This window comes from Camelus bactrianus, chromosome 31 (assembly GCF_048773025.1).
Source record: "Camelus bactrianus isolate YW-2024 breed Bactrian camel chromosome 31, ASM4877302v1, whole genome shotgun sequence".
NCBI lineage: Eukaryota > Metazoa > Chordata > Mammalia > Artiodactyla > Camelidae > Camelus > Camelus bactrianus.
This window is the reverse complement of record NC_133569.1, coordinates 17002725-17019290: the sequence shown is the minus strand read 5'-3', so window position 1 is coordinate 17019290 and position 16566 is coordinate 17002725. Positions and strand designations below refer to the sequence as shown.

At 43.9% G+C, this 16566-nt stretch overlaps 1 protein-coding gene and 1 long non-coding RNA gene across 4 annotated transcripts in view; one reads left to right on the top strand and one right to left on the bottom strand.

The window, feature by feature from the left end:
- ELP3 (elongator acetyltransferase complex subunit 3) overlaps positions 1 to 16566 on the top strand; it is an 80881-nt gene that overhangs the window by 59416 nt on the left and 4899 nt on the right. The window lies entirely within an intron of this gene.
- LOC123612090 (uncharacterized) overlaps positions 342 to 16566 on the bottom strand; it is a 115023-nt gene continuing 98798 nt past the window's right edge. For 2 of the 3 annotated variants that reach the window (XR_012503415.1, XR_012503414.1), the window contains 2 exons: positions 14491 to 14582; positions 342 to 2475 (listed from right to left, as the gene is read on the bottom strand). This is a non-coding gene — a long non-coding RNA (uncharacterized LOC123612090). The remainder of the gene's footprint in view (positions 2476 to 14490; positions 14583 to 16566) is intronic. The other variant, XR_006719259.2, reaches the window with a different exon arrangement.

The following is a 16566-nucleotide window of genomic DNA, read 5'->3' as shown; positions in this document are numbered from 1 at the left end:
CTTACCTGTTTGCTAATGGACACAGGAAGACTGCCAAATGCAAACCAGTCTGTGCCGCATGTGTTAATACAGGACTTCTCGGAGCGGAAGGGGAGAGCTTGTTTGCTCTTTTATAGTTTGTTTCATCCCTTTACATAATTTATCTTTCCATGAATTATCCCCTATCCCTTAATTAAATGCACATTGTTAGGGCTCTGGATAGTCCTCTGTTTCTTTCATTTTGATATTCTGTTCTATGACATAACAGTAATCATACATTTTTTGAAGCATGTTCCAGTGGGGTTGTGTTGTGCTGGTGAATTTTTTTTTTTTTTTTCAGAAACAAGAGGTACAACATAAAATACTGCTTTACTATAAGCACTTTATTAATTTCGGCATCATTGTTAATGAGACTAGCATTGATGACACAGAATACTGTTTGGCTTAATAACAAATTAGCTGAATGTTTGCCCCGTGGTGTCTGTACTGCAGCTGGACTGTGAAAGCATTATTGCACAGCTCGCCCCAGGACTCTTTATTCCCCGACTTCAATGTATTCATTTGTAGATGAATCCAGTACCAGGATACAGTACACTGCATACTAGTGCATTAGCCCCATCCCTCACTTGGCATCACATGACTGTGTTAATTCATGCATGTTTCTCCGGTATTCCTGAATAGGCCACTAGTGAGTTTCCACTGTTTGGATCTGATGGGCAACTGGATTTTTGGTGACGTTTCCTGGGCAGAAGCTAGGGATACCAGGAGGCAGTGGCTTGCTGGCACCTGAGAACCAGGATTTGGCGACTGCCGTTGCTCTTCCCAGGTCCATATGCTTGCTGTCAGGTCTTCTTGTGTCTGAAATGTCTTGGAGGACGGCGTCACCTGTGCTGTCACACCTACATGTGTGGACTTTTTCTCCCCATTCTTGTTCCTCTTCATTTGTGGACATTGGGAATGATGGTTGTATGCTTCTGCTCGGGTAGAGGAATAGTGTTATATTGTGTGGTTCCTAATGATCTTCCTGAGGGGTCTTCCTGAGGGGTCTTCCTGAGGGGTCTGGGAGCTTTGATATAAATGACTGCCTTTATTGTAAAGTTACACACTTCACAGACTTTTTTCTGGGGAAGGACGCCTTTTCCATAGTGGTCTAGCCATCTGCTACCTGCCACTAAGTCTCTTACAGTTTGTTGCAGTGTTAACTCCTTATCAATGCAACGTTCATGTGATTAGTACTGTTCTTTTCTCTAAATATGTGACATTGCTATAACTCATTCAGTTTGATAAGGCTGTTCTGTTTTAGGCCTGTTAGAGGCAGGGATTTGGCAGGTTCTTCCCCTTGGGGTGAGCAGATGGCTAAATAATGCTGGGAGACACTGATGCTGCCTTTTTTTAGCAACAAACAAGATACTGATATTAGCGAGCCATTTTAGTTTGGGCATTTGTAATTCCAACAGGACATACACAGGGAATTTCTTTGATCACCCTGGCTTAACCTGTTGTTTCTAACCAACGGCTCACATTTCCAGGACATTAAGTGGTGGACTTGGGGTTTTAGATCATGGCAATGGGATAGTGTTTCCTTATGCACCTCATTCTCTGCCTCCCAAAGTCACCAGTTGTTCAGTTTGTCCATCGTTCATGAAGGAATCACTGGTGCGTGGTATACAGGCCCGAAGCCCCAGACCTGCACCCTGCGTGGCCTGTTACCTCTTACTGCAGAGCCTACTAATTAGTGGTTGTTGGGTTATTTATTGTGGTGTAACACACCACTCCAAAATTGAGTGGCTCAAAACAACCCATTTATCTGCTCAGTGATTCTGTGGGTCAGAAATACAGCAAGACATGGAGAAGATGGCTCATCTCTGTCCCAAGATGTCTAGGGCCTTGGCTGGAGTGGCATGAATGGCTGGCAGCCGGCTGGGGTGGCTTGTCTGGAGTCTATCTTCTAGTTCGTAGTGGGTGCTCAGCTGAGACTGTCAGCATGGGCACGTTGGTCCTTCTCCACGTGACTTGTGCTTCTAGCATGAGGGCTGGCCTCTGGGATGCAGGAGGTGAGGGCCTAGGCTTAGAAGTCGCAGAACACCTTATATTCATTATTTACTGCTGTTTAATAAAAAAAATCACACAACTTAGTGGCTGAAAATAACAAGCAGCTATCTCACAGTATCTAGACATCAGGGATCTAGAAATGACCAGCGGGTGCCTCTGGCTCCGAGCATCTCATAAAGCTGCAGTTAAGGTGTCAGCCAGGGCTATAATCACTTCAGGATTCAGTTGGAGTTGAAGGGTCCACTTCCAAGTTCACTGTGTGGTTTCTGGCAGGCTTCAGTGCCTCACGGGCCGTTGGTCTCAGGGCCACAGTCCCTCCCTGTAGGGCTGCTCGTCACAGGGCACCTGCTTCCCCCAGCGGAGTGACCACAGAGACAGAGCCCGTGTGAGATGGAAGCCGCAGTCTTCATAACCTGCTCTCAGAAGAGAACCGAGTCAACCCACCTTGAAGGGAAAGAAAGGGTTTACACCTGACCATGAATACTAGTAGATGGTAAAGTTTGGGGGTTATTTTCGAGACTGCCTACCATGGTGTGACTTCTGCCCCATTCTCTTGGTTAAGGAGGTCAGCCCAGATTTACAGGGAAAGGAAAAAAATCGCACTTCTCAAAGGGAGAGGATCTGGCAATGGCCGTCTTTGGATACTAAGTGGCAGAATACATTTTCATTAACCTGTGATTAACAGGCACCCGGTCCCTTTCTGCAGGGAACCTAGTTAGCCTTCGCCCAGGATGGACTCGCTTTGGGCATACCTAGAGTCAAGGGCTCCTGTCCTGGTCCCGATATCAAGGTTTTCATACATTCCTGAAATGTATTTCCATCATGGCAGCACAGTTACACCTAACTTGTCCTAAGCAGAGTGTGGCCGGCGCCGCAGGAAGCACCTGCATCTGACCTTTTGTCTGCCATCTCTCCCATGAGGACATTCTTCTATTTTCCCTTCAAGCCTATCTAAATGTTTGATGCTTTAGGTCTACAATATTGGCCATTTATACCTTCCTGCTAGGTTTTGGAGTATAGAAGACCATCTCTGGGCTGTGGGTACATGCTTTCCCTAGGGAGAGCTGACCCTGATCTACATTCCTTCTTCCCTATAAACACCTGAAGATAGTAAATGCACCCTCAAGTCTCCCCGTCCCCAATTTGGGGAAGTAGTAAGTTGTATATAACATAAAATTTGACATTATAACCGTTTTTAAGTGTATGATTCAGTGGCATTAGTTATATTCACAGTGATACGCAACCGTGACTGCTATTTCCAAAACATTTTCATCACCCCAAATAGAAACTCTGTCGTCATTAAGCAATAGTTCCCAATTCCCCATCTCCCAAGCCTCTAATACAGTATGTGTCCTTCTGTGTCTGGCTTATTTCACTGTCTTCAAGGTTCATATCTCTCTCTCTCCCTCTCTCCCTCTCCCTCCCCCCCCCCTACATGGGTTGTTTCCATCTTTTCACTGTTGTGAATAATGTTGCTGTCACGTTGATGTACAAGTAACCATTTGAGTCTCTGCTTTCGATTCCTTTGCCCAGAAGTGGAGTTCCTGGGTCAGTGGTAATTCTGTTTAACTTTTTGAGGAATCACCAAATTGTTCTCTACAGCTGCTGCATCATTTTACTTTCCCATCAACAGTGCACAAGGGTTGCAATTTCTCCACGTCCTTGTCTGCACTTGGTATTTTCCTTTTTTCTTGAATAGCCATTCTAATGGGTGTGAAGTGATGTTTTATTGGGTTTTGACTTACATTTCCTTAATAACTAACAGTGTTGAACATCTTTTTGTATGCTTCTTTGTCATTTGTTTATCTTTAGAAAGATGTCTATTCAAGTCCTTTGTGAAAGACTGAGGGTCTGCCCCACAAAACTAACTTTCATCAGGAAAGACAGACCTAAAGCAATTTGATAAATATGTCTGTGGACACTGCCATTAAGGAAACAAAGAGATGAGACAGAGAACAATATATTGGAGGTGACAGCAGATGTGGTCATCAGGAAAGACATCTCAAGAAGAACCATTTAGGGCTACACCTGGACGAAGAAGAGCCAGTCACATAAACAGCCAGGAGAAGAACATTGTAGGCAAAGGTAACAGCACACGTAAAGGCCATGGGCTATTAAAAGCTTAGCATGCTTAAGGAAATGAAAGAACCCCAGAGTGGTTGAAACTTAATGATCAAGGGGCAGAGTGAAAGGAGACGAGTTTGAAGAGACAAAGAGGCACCAGACATGTAGAACCTTGCTGGTCATGGTGTTGAGACAGGAGGGAAGGGGGCAGGGCCTAACTATTAAAAGAATGACACAGCAATTAGCACCAAGATGGTGGAAGATTCAACTCCCAGTAGACCTTGAGCTTCATTATATGCTCATTGTAATACAACAGCGTGCTAAATGGTACTCCCACAGGCTCCATGACAGTTTCAAGGCTAACCATGAAAGGTCAAAAAGTAGGTTAGGACCCAATTCCTGGGAATGCCAGCCCCTTTCCCAAAGTAGTTGGAATAATCCTCGCGCTTGTTAGCATATGAAGTTACTGGCCTATAAAAACTCACAACCCTGCACCTCGTGCGCGGCCTTTCTCCTGCCTTTTGAGATGGCCTGCATTCTGTCTATGGAGTCTGTATCTATTTTAATGTAAACTGAATACCCACCCATATGCCTCATAGCCTCTCTGGCCTTCTGAGACGGCCTACATTAGGTCTATGGAGTGTGCACCTCTCTGAATAATAATAACCTAGTTTGAATACCATTTTAGTTTGCAAATACTCTGCTCCTGCACATCTCTCGCTCTCATTTATATTGTTATTGTCTTAGGTTACATCTTTATGCCTGTCTGACCTTTAACATAAATTTATAATTATTATTTTATGAATTTGCCTTTTAAATTATACAGGGAAAAAAGAGGACTTACACACCAAAAGATCAATAATATTTTCATATTTTTGTATTTACTTATGGAGTTACCTTTGCCAGTGTTTACTCATTTGTTCATTTGGCTTCAAGTTACTGTCTAATGTCCTTTCACTTCAGTCTGAAGCCTTCTTGTAGGGTAGGTTTAGTGGTAACAGACTTTCTTAGCTCTGGTTTATCTGGAAATGTCTGTTTCTCCTTTATCCTTGAGAGAGACTTTCGCCAGATAAAGCATTATTGTTTGACAGTTTTTTGTTTTCTCTCTGCACTTTAAATGTGTCGCCCTACTGCCTTTCTGCTCTCCACACTTTCTGGTATCAACTCTTCATCTTACTGAGGATCCCTTGTATGTGATGAGTCACTTCTCTCTTGCTGCTTTCAGGATTCTCTGCCTTTAGCTTTCAGCAATTTGACTGTAATGTTTTTCGGGCTGGATCTCTTTGAGATTATTTGCTTGGAACTTGTTGAACTTCCTTGACGTCTAGATTCATGCCTTTCATCAAAGTTTTTGTCCATTATTTGTTCAAATGTTTTTTCCTACCCTTTGTCTCCCTCACCTCCCACTGAGACCCCTGTGATGTGTGTTAGTATGCTTGATGGAGATGGTGTAACCCAGCCCCTCATCTTAGTTGTTGTACTTTTCAGCTCCAATATTTCTGTTTGGTTCCTTCTTATAATTTATCTTTGTTGGAGTCCCCTCTTTGTTCCGACAGTGTTCTGATTGCCTTTCGTTCTTTTTATTTTCTTTTTTAATTGAAATATATTTGGCATATAACTGTAAGTTTAAGGTGTAGAACATGTCGATTTGATACATTTATATTTTACAATTTCATTGCTCTTGTAGTAGTACTGACATCTGCAAGATCACACAATTATTTCTTTTTTGTGGTGAGGATAATTAAGATCTAGTCTCTCAGCACATTTTATATTGTCGTCTATAATCACTATATTGTGTATTACATCTCCAGGACTTACTTATCTACAAGTCTCAAGTTCATAAGCTTAAATAAACATCATCCCTCCTATTTCCCCACCCCTCAGCCCCTGGGAACCACCATTCTAGTCTCTTTTTACAAGTTTGGCTTTTGTAGATTCCACATGTAGGTGATACACAGTATTTGTCTTTCTGTCTGACTGACATTACTTAGCATAATGTCCTCAAGTTTCATCTGTGTTGTTGCAAATGGTATGGAAATGGATTTCCTCTTTTCTTACGGATGAACCGTATTTCATTGTGTGTGTCTGTGTGTCACATTTTTTTCATCCATTATCCACTGACAGACACTTGTTTCCGTATCTTGGCTATTGTGAATAACACTGTGTAACATGGGAGTGCATTTATCACTTCAATATCCTGTTTTTATTCCCTTCGGATGTATACCCAGAAATGGATTTTACTGGATCATATAGTAGTTGTAAATTTTTGAGGAACCTCTGTTTTCTAGAGCGTCTGCCCCCATTTACATTCTCCCAGTGGTGTGCAGGGCTTCCCTTTCCTTTGCGTCCTCACCAGCACTTGTTACCTCTTGTCTTCTTGAGGATGGTCATGCTAACAGGTGTGCGGGGACACCTCACTGTGGTACTGACTTGCATTTCCCTGATGATTCGTGGTGCTCAACACCTTTTCGTGTACCTGTTGGCCATTCAGATGTCATCTTTGGAAAAATGTCTGTGTTTAGTTCCTCTGCCCTTTTTTTTAATGAGACTGGTTTTTATTGTCGAGTTGTATGAGTTTATATATTTTGGATGTTAACCCCTTACTTACATGGTTTGCAAACATTTTCTCCCCTTCTGTAGGTTGCCTTTTCATTTTGCGGATTTCTTTTGCAGTGCAGAGGCTTTTTGGTTTGATGGAGTCCCACTTGTTGACTTTTGCTTTTCCTGTTTGTGCTCCTTTTGTTCTTTGTCCATGGTTTCCTTTAGCACAATTAATACAGCTGACTTTGATCTCGTAATCCCAGTGTCTAGTATTCCTCAGGCTTAGTTTCTGTCAGCTTCTTTTTTTCTTGTGAATGTGCTTTAGTTTCCTAATTTTTTGTATGCTTTGCAGTTTGTTGTTCAGAACTGCACATACTCAAGAATTATAAGTCAGGTTCTCTCCTTACTCAGGGGTTGTCCTTGAGGGCTACAGTCATCCATTTGTATTTTTTCAAACTATTTTTGCAAAGTCAGTGATCTTTGTTGCGTGTGGTCACTAAAATTTCTGTTTCATTATCTCTGCAATTAGCCTGTGACCTGACAGGGATTTCCTAAACTGTCTGGATCTTAAAAAAAAAAAAAAAAAAAAAAGAAAGTTGGTGGTGGCAGGGGAAGGTGAGGGAGTATGTCTCTTCAAATCTTAGAACAGAAACCCTGGGGAAGCCAGCACAGCAAGGGCTGGGGGCGGGGGTGCAGAACAAAGGCAGGCGTCTGCGCTAGTCCTTCCAGGATTGTCCAAACCAAACAAAATGTTCAGCCCTCAACTGTTGGAGGACACCAGTTTACTGCCCAGCCTGGCTCCAGCCAGCCACTCTAGGATTGGGGGGTGGTAGGTGGTTCACATCTGCCCTCTTGCCAAAGTTCAGTGGCCTCTCCCTTCACTCCCCGGTTGCTGTAAGTGCCTTATCAGGTTCTGGTGTCCCCGGATAGTCGGCTCTGATTGTTTTTTCCAGCTTAATGATTGTTTCAGTAGATGGACTGATCTCTAGAATTTCCTACTCTACCATTTTCCTTCTTAAAGTCTCCTTTTTTTTTTTTTTTTTTTTTTTTTTTTTTTTTACTATGAATAGAAGAAAAACCTTCCTACCAGGTGATAGATGGCAGTCTTTAACTCCTGCAGGAACACACTCATGACTTGGGACATGAGCAGAGTAGTAAAAATTATCTGTGACACAGCAAATATTCTGTGCAAAAATGAGAGCCATCGTTTTTGAATTAGGTGATTGTGGGCCCTCCTATGTCAGACTCCCCGTGAAAAGTAAGTGTCAGAGCTATAGGATGACCTCCAGCGTCTCCCTACTGTAAGTCACCATAGTAGCGTCTGTCTAGACTCTGTACCTGCTTTAGAAGTTACCAGCTTTTATTCTTTGTTCATTTTTATTTTGTTATTATCTTGGTATAACCATTTCAAAAGGGACAGGGGAACCTTTAGGCTGCTGGTCAACAGGTTGAATCTTAAACTTCTGAAATATTCTCTGCATCTTCCAAGGTGATGGAGAATAATGTACTAATGTGCTGTGTGAATGACTTGCAATAACTAGCTGCTTTGAAGAGCTAAGATTATGTGTGGGTAACCTTGTAAAGGTTTGTTTTTTTTTTTTTAACAGAATAGGGAAAAAAAATTCTTTTTCAGAGATTTAGGTCATTGAGTTAATTGGTTCATTTTCAAACATTCAGAATAAACACCTTTCCCCAACTCTGATATCAGTGTGCATTGTTGAAGAGTGAAATATTACCATCTTACTAAAAGATCAATGAGATGTAATAAAGTCCATTTCAGGAGCTAATGAACGAAACTAATGAATACATTTGCCTAGGCATATATCAAGCACTCAATAACTGTTGATTAATTGAACCCAAAAGTAATTAAAACAGTTCTTTGAATTTTATATTTCACTGATTTTTTTTTCTATTAAATGATCATGAATCATTCTCTCAATCTTTTGCATCTCATCAGAGATTTAAGTTTCAAAGGATAGATTTAGCATATTTTCTCTTTTTTCAAGTTTGGCTTTAGGAATGAGATATGGGCTCAATTTTAATTCAGTCCAGCACAACTAGCAATGAAGCCCAGCTTTGTGTGCTAACAAAGGTCATGTCAAAGAGCAGGAAGGTGCCTCCAGACTTCTAACTCATTTTCCTGCTTCAGACATGAAAATGTCTAAATTACTAGGCCAGGGTATTTCCTTCCTTGAAGAATTCCAAGAGAAAATTCTTTAATTTCCAGGCTCCTAGTATATACTCAGTAAATACTTGATCAGGTAAACTTCCTTATTTCTTCCTCTGTTGAATCACATTAGAAATTTCATGTTCTTTTTTGTCCAGTGGAATCACTAAACCCACGTCCTTGCTTAATTTTCCATATGCATGAAGAATTGATTTATTTCCACATTTAAACAAGCATTCATGTCATTGAAATAACTTGATCTTGCCCTCTCTTTTTCATTTTTAAAAGTTGACAGTAAACTGTAGCAAATGACAGCCAGGTTCATTAAATGTTAAAAATGAATTGCTTAACCAGTGTGTGTGTAATCCTCACTTAGGTCAAAGCATAACCACCCTCCAAGAAGCGCCCCCTCTTGCCCCTTCCCAGTCGTAGTCCCCTCCCCCTCCTTGCCAACTTCCTTCCCCCAGTAGCCTTTTTTTTTGTTTCTATTTTCTTCCATGTGTTTCTTCATAGTCCACTACCTAATTATGAATCATTTAACAATATAGTTTAGTTTTGTTTTTAATTTTAGATAAGTGGGATCATTTTAGTGTATTTTTGTTGTTGTTCAGGCTACTTTTGTGGAACACTGTCAGACTGAGTCATACTGTGTGTGACTGTGTTCATTCATTTTCATGGATAGGCAGGGTTCCATTATTCAGATACCTCACAGTTTATCTGTCTTACTCTTGCTGGGTATTGGGGTAGTTTCCAGTTTGGGCTTATGAATATTTTTCTACATATATCTTGGGACCCAGAAACACATATTTCTGTGGAATATGTACCTAGGAGTGGCATTGCTGGATTTTAGGGAGTACATGTGTTCAACTGTAAGTCTGCAAAGTGGTTTCTAAGATGCTACCAATTTTCACTCCCACCAGGAATGTGTAAGAGTTTCAGTTGTTCAGTATGATGAGATGTAATGGAATTTCTCTGTAGTTTTGATTTACATTCCTTGATGACTAATTGAGTTGACTACCTTTTCATATACTATTGGCCATTTAGAGATCCTCTTTTCTGAACTGCCTGTGTGATATATTTTTTCAGAAATCCACAAGGCATTATTATTATTGTTGTTATATATAATTATTATTCACTTAGGTTCACTGGTATATTTACCACTTTCTTTGCTCTTCAGTCCTTGCTGCATCTCTGAGGTGATTTATTCATTCTCATTGACATACAGGATTCTGTGAATGTGGCTATATCACAGTTTATCTGTTTTTACTATTGATGACTAATTAATTGGGTACTTTGCAAGTATTGTTTTCTCTGTGCCTAAAGATTTTATTTTAGTAATAATCTGCTGGTAGCAAGTTATTCTACTTTTGATTGTATGAAGTGTCTGTTTTTCTTATTCTTGAAGTAAGTTTTCACTTACTATACTTACGAGTATAGATTTCTGGGTTTGCATTTATTTTCTTTCAACATCTTGAAGCTGTCTTTCCCCTGTCTTCCGGCTTTTAGTGATGCTGTTGAGAAGTCATATGTCTTCTGTCTTTGAGGCTATCCCTCTGGCTGCTTTTATGATTTTTTTCAAATGTCATCTTTATTTTTAATTGTTTTCTCTAGTTTTACTATGATTTTCTAGATATGCATTTCTCCTACTGGGCCTTGCTTAGGTTTCATTGGGTTTAATTGGTAGTTGATTTTTTTTTTAAGTTCCAGGTAATTTTCAGCCTCTAATTCATATACTGACTCTGTCCCATTCTCTTACCCCCTCTTCCTGCTCCTCCAGTTAAACACACGTCAGACCTACTCATTGTATCCATGGTGTCTCATATGCTCTTCCCCCACCCATGTTATTCTGCTTTTCTGTCCTTCATTGTTGATAGTTTCTTCTGACCTCATTTACAGTTCACTGATTAAGTCTGATCTCCTGTTAAACTCATCCATTGAGGCCTTAGCCCTTATCTCTCAGTTCTCTGATTTCTGGTATCTTTTTCAACTCTGTTCTATCATGTTTTATAGTATCCTGTTGCTTTTAAACATTCTTAACTTCAGCTTCTGTCTGCACGTAAGTGGTAAGCAGAGCCCTTCTACAGCGGCGGCAAGTGTTTTCACATCTGGAGTCTGCAGGCTCTCACCTCTCATCGTGTTGTCTTGCTTGAAGTGTACCTCATGGTTTTTATTATTTGCTGAGCACTTGATGAGAGAATTCGCTTTCAGGAATACTACAAGACCTGGGTGGTGTTAGCTTCCTCCAAGGAGGGTCTGTTTCCTTTGGCCAGGCATCTGAGAGCACTCGCTGTCCAGGAACAAGGCTTGAGGTTTATCCAGGACATCTAGGTGACCCCTCCCCCCCACTTCAGAGTGGAGCCCTCCAGAGAACAGTCCAGAACGGGGCTGTTGTGCTGGGCGCCGCGCCTCTGCCAGGCTCTCAATTCAGACCCTTGTTCCTTCATTCCATCTCCTTGAGTCTTTTAAGCAACCCTGCCTCTCAGCTGCTCCCCCGCCTCCCACCCAGCACAGAGCCAGCCCCGCGCGGAGGGGAGGGAGGCGGTAGCGGGGCAGTGCGCCCGCCTCCCGGTGGTCACGTGACTGCGGCCCCCCGCCCCCCGCCGGGGTCTGCGGCCTCCGCGGGTCTCGCTGCTCTTTGCGGGCTGGCGGCCACTGCAGCGCGGAAGACGCGCCGCCGCCTTCCCAGGGCTCGCGTCTTCTCCCTGTTGTCTGCCCGACAACCGGTAACTGTTAGACCTTTGATACTTCTTAATGGAAGCATTTTTAATTTTGTCTGAATTTTTAAGTTGTCCTCAGCTGGGAAGTGGGCCCTAATCGGTGAGTCTGCCGTAATCAGACCCGAAGCTGCCTTTTCTGTGAGCTTAAACACTCCTGATTTGTCTGCTCTTCCTCTGCGGTCCAAGTGTCCATCATCGTTCCATCTTTGTTGCTTTTTTCCTCTAACCTCTATATCGTATTTCTCTTCATTTTAACAAATAGGTGACCACATTTATCAAGCGGTTGTTAAAAAGTATCCCCCTTCCCAGTAGTTCTCACATTGGTAAGCCATATCTGTTAACAAAGTTTTCTGTTGTCTGCCTATGTTTGCAGACCCTTTTATAGGTAAGTATTCTAATTCTTACTGAGCCTTGTTTATCAAAGGGAAATAAGGTTACATACTTGTTTCATCTAGTGATTTATCAAACAAAGGGCACCGAGAGACTGGACAGAAGTATAGGAGACAAGATGATCAAGACCAGTCTGATGTCCTTTCTGTGCTGTTTAAAAAAAAAAAAAAAAAACACACCATGGCTGTGTTATTACCAGGGCCGACTTGATGTGTAAAGCCAGAGCTGGGGAAGCAGGGGCACGCGGTACCCGCAGCACAGGCGCCGTGGCGCCTCAGGAAGCCCGCGTGAGGCCTGGAGTTAAGCTGGCTCTGAGCGATGGTTCTTCTTCTGAGCTGTGTGACCTTGAGTCGTGACCCTTGCTGAAACTAGCCTTGCACGTTCCTCACAGGATAGTGATCTCAGTCTTGGTTGGTACGTGTGGAGCATCTAGCATGCAGCGCCTGGCGTGTAACTGCTCAAAAACTGTCATCTTCCTCTTGCTTTGTCCTTTAGAGTCCCTCGGCTTTAAAGCTGTTGCTGCTTTTGTTTTGAGATGGAGTTAGTCAGAATCACAAGCTATGTTGAGTTGAGGCTCACTTCCTGCTCCTGACTTACTTTCTCTTAAAGGGAATGTGGGTTTATTTTCAGTTTCTAAGCCTTTACTGTGGTGTGGGATTACCCACCGGAAAGAAAGGGCTGTGGTAACACGGAGAAACAAAGAGTTTTGCAGTTAAATCAGGTACCGTATTGACTAATTTACGCCTTTCATCCACTTCCTCTGTGTTTATTTTAAAATGGATTCTGTATTTTCTAATATAGAATCAGAGTAGAATTTAAGAAAACAGTGAGGTTTGTTCCATTTCCGTCTTTGATTCATCCTTAAGGTTTTGTGATCCCTTAACACACAGTTGATAATTATGAGCCAGCCCATGATTAACTGCTCTAGAGCCAGTGGCTACGGCACTTGGCACTTTTTAAGGTGATTGCCTCTCTCTCCTCAGTTTTTAGAGAAAGGGAAACGATCCCGAGCTAACTGGTGTGCAGCTTTCACAGAGGGAGGGGGGTGAGGACGCAGAGGCGTTTCTGCCCGCCTGGAGGGGCTAGAAGGCACTTGGTGCAGAGCAGTGCTGCCACCCTGGTCCCCACCACGCTGCAGTTCAGGGCGAGGCTGGCAGCTCTCGGCAGCAGCCCTGGAGCCACAGGCCAGAGGGCAGAGCTGGGGAAGGGAGGGCTTTCCCGCCCCGTGCTGCGCCTGGCCGGCTCTCTGCTCCTCCCATCCACCCGGAGCGGACGGTGTAATACTCAGCCCTAGGGCTGTGCACCCACAGCTACAACATCACCTATCATTTTAATGCCCTAGTTTTTAATATCAGAAGTCTATGCACACACACGTGTTTCTTTTCCTCTCCCGAGAGAGGTGTACGTTGTAGGGCAGTGGTGGAGGCGTGGAAGGTAAAATACAGAGGCTGGTCCCTGAAGCCGAAGCTCAGAGTGGCCCTCTAGGCACAATTCAGGGGATTCTTTTTTCACCTTCTGTCCTTTCATTGACATCATAGCTGGTAAAGTAGTGAAGATAAAAATATTTATCCTGCCTCCAAGAGGAGGGAGAAGGCCCCTGTGATACAGGTAAAATGGGGTTGTGGGTTTGGTAACTTGGAGGATAAAATAAGCAAGCATGTAGCCCGTCCTGCCCCCGACAGCTGCTGGCTCTGCTGATCAGGCCCCAGGACAGCTCGTCTGGCCCTCCTGCTCCCTCCCCAGCCCGGGGACTGGCAGAGGCGAGCCGGCTGTCAGGTGGGGAACTCGGGCACTTGCGCAGCCTGCCACGTCTCCTCAAGGGCAGGAGCAGCGTCACGCCGAGGCCTGTGAGACAGCTGCCCACGTCAGTCAGTCTAGGAGGTTGGCTGACGTCAGCTGTGAAATGTAATTGCTTTTTCTTGGCTGGCTAACAAGAGGAAAGTTACTGTGATGAGGACTGTCTCGGAGCCCTGCGAACAGGAAAGCAGATGGGGACAGAGTGTGGCCTTCACCCGGCCCTGGTGATGGCACGTTCCCTTCTAAGCTGGCTAAGAGTGCTCGGACTTTTGCCAGCCTGTTCTGCAGAGTGTAGAAACGAAGGGAAATCTTTCTTCACAGAAACAAAGAGGCACAAAGAAATACAAATGGGGAATATTTTTGTTTAGATGTTTAAGTAAGAGGTTGGAGTCCAGACTGGCTAGAGGTCAAATTTCTCTCCCCGCAATACTCAAAGCTTCCCTGAACCTGACGGTCCAGAAGTAAACCTTCCATCTTGGTGCTAATGTGTGTTGTCAAAAACAAGGACAGGAGCTTGAAAATGTGCCTTTCCTTCAGAAAGGCATGTAGCAAAGCCTGAGCGACTCTCCTCACGGTGGTGGTGGTTTCTAGGGCCCACCACCTGTGTCAGGGCCAAGGTCGGGGCCCTGGGGAGCCCGGGGCTTGGTGGGAATCGTGGCTGAGGAATGCTTGGTTGCACCCCAGGAAAGCTGTTCCTCTGACCAGCATCCGTAAGAAATCGGGGCACGCCAGAGCCTGGGGCTGTCCAGTCCTGCATCAGGGGAGGCGCGGCTTCTCTCTTACCTCTCAGCTGTTCGTGGTGGGCAGGTCGGGTCATGGCATGTTTGGGGAAGTAAAGCACATTGACCAACTGCACATCTTCAAGCTGGTAATGCCTGGGAAAGAAGACGGTAAAGATTATTCTCATCTTTATTTGAAAGAGGACAGTTAAATATGCCTCCAGTGACTGAGCTGAGCAGGACCAAAAAGAAGCATTAAATACGCTTTTTGACTTCACATGGGTAGAAAGCTAGACGCAGTAGAGGTCTGATGGATGAACTGATAACTCGGAGCTGGCTAGTGGGTTTGTGGAGGTCCAATATACTGTCAGCTCTCCCTCTGTGTACTTGAAATTCTCCATAATTGTTTTAAGTCCATGGGAAATGGCATCTGTTTTGTAAAATTAGAAGTATAGAACGCCAGAAATAGTTCTGAAAACTTTAGGGGCAGTTTTTGTTAGCGATAATAGTGTAAAATCAGAACGCTGCCTCCAAATTTTTAAGCTAACAAAGTAGGAAATCTGTAACTAGACTAAAGAGCCGTGCCCGTCGTCCCTTTTACGTTGGCTTGGTCCCACTCCCTGGCAGCTAACACACGGCCAGTTCTTTCTTTTCTTTTTTTTTTTTTAATACATCCCCGAGGAGCACATTTCTGCATATGTGCACAACATAACAATAACGGACTGCAGGACAAGTCTGCAAGCATTTATTGCATGTTGATTATATGCAGACACTGTGCTAAGCCCTGAGGATGGAAATCATGGACTTCAAAAGGCTCACAGTCTAGATGGGGCTGGGCATGCTAGTAAAATAGAGCACAGCGTGGGTACCAGAGCAGCAGAGCTCTCTGTGAGGGACACAGCCAACCTGGAGGGGGGTGGTTATGGATGTGGAGGGGGGCAGTGTGTGCAGAGGTCTCCTGGTGGTGGTGGTGTCCGAGTGGGGGTCCAAGGGGTGCCCCGTGCAGTGGCAGCTGCAGAGCCAGCTCCGTGGAGCAGTGAAGTTATGCCTGGTTTGGTCACCCTGGACCATGAGGAGTGAGGTCAGTTGTGGCAGGAACTAAAGCTGAAGCAGTAAACCAGACTGGACGTGGAGGACTCTTGTGTGTCAGGCTGGGGACGTGACAGCAGGGGAGCGGCGTGGTCACCCTGATTTGTGGTTTTAAGTGGTGGCTTGACCTCGTGTGTTTCTCTCTTCCTCTTCTCAAGCTCACATGTCAGTTTCAGTATTTTCAGTTACAAGTAACACAGAACTCAACTCGATGGTTTAAACTCAGCATGGATGAACCTTGAAGATATTATACCAAGTGAAATAAGCCAGTCACAAAAAGACAAATACTAAATGATCCCACTTAAATGAGGTACCTAGAGTAGCCAGAGACAGAAAATAGAATGGGGGTTGCCAGGAATGGGGGTGGGAGCTTTGTTTAACAGTACAGGGGTTCAGCCGTCCGGGAGGAAGAGTTCTGGAGATGGATGGGGGTGAGGATTGCATAACAGGGTGAGTGCACTTAATACCACTAAACTGTACACTTAAAAATGGTAAATTTATCTTATGTACATTTTATTACAGTACCAAAAAAATACCAAAACAAAGAGGCTTAAACCAAATGGAAAACATTATTTCATAACAGCACCTGGGCTGAGCAGCATCTGGGGTGGTTGGCTCATGGTTCAGCGGTACCACAAAGGACCCAGGCTGCCTTCAGCCTCCCCCTCTGCCTCGTCCACACCTGTTCCATCCTCAGCCAACTCCCCGAGACAACTGCCCCAGTCAGAACTGTCTTCCCAGCAGACTCAGGTACAGAGAGCAGATGAGTGGCTACCAGTGGGGAGAGGCAGGGGAGGGGATTCAGAGGCACAAGCTACAAGGATACAGAATATACTGCACAGCACCGGGAATGGAGCCCACACTTTATAACAACTTTAAATGAAGTATAATTACAAGAATTTTGCATCAGTTTGTGGCGCACCTGAAACTAATAATTTTCTAAATCAGCTATACTGCAGTTAAAAATTTCTTCCCAAACCAATACCCAAGAAAGACTAAGAGCAACAAGAAAGGCTTCCAAAATCACAGATTACTCAGCACCTCCACTTAA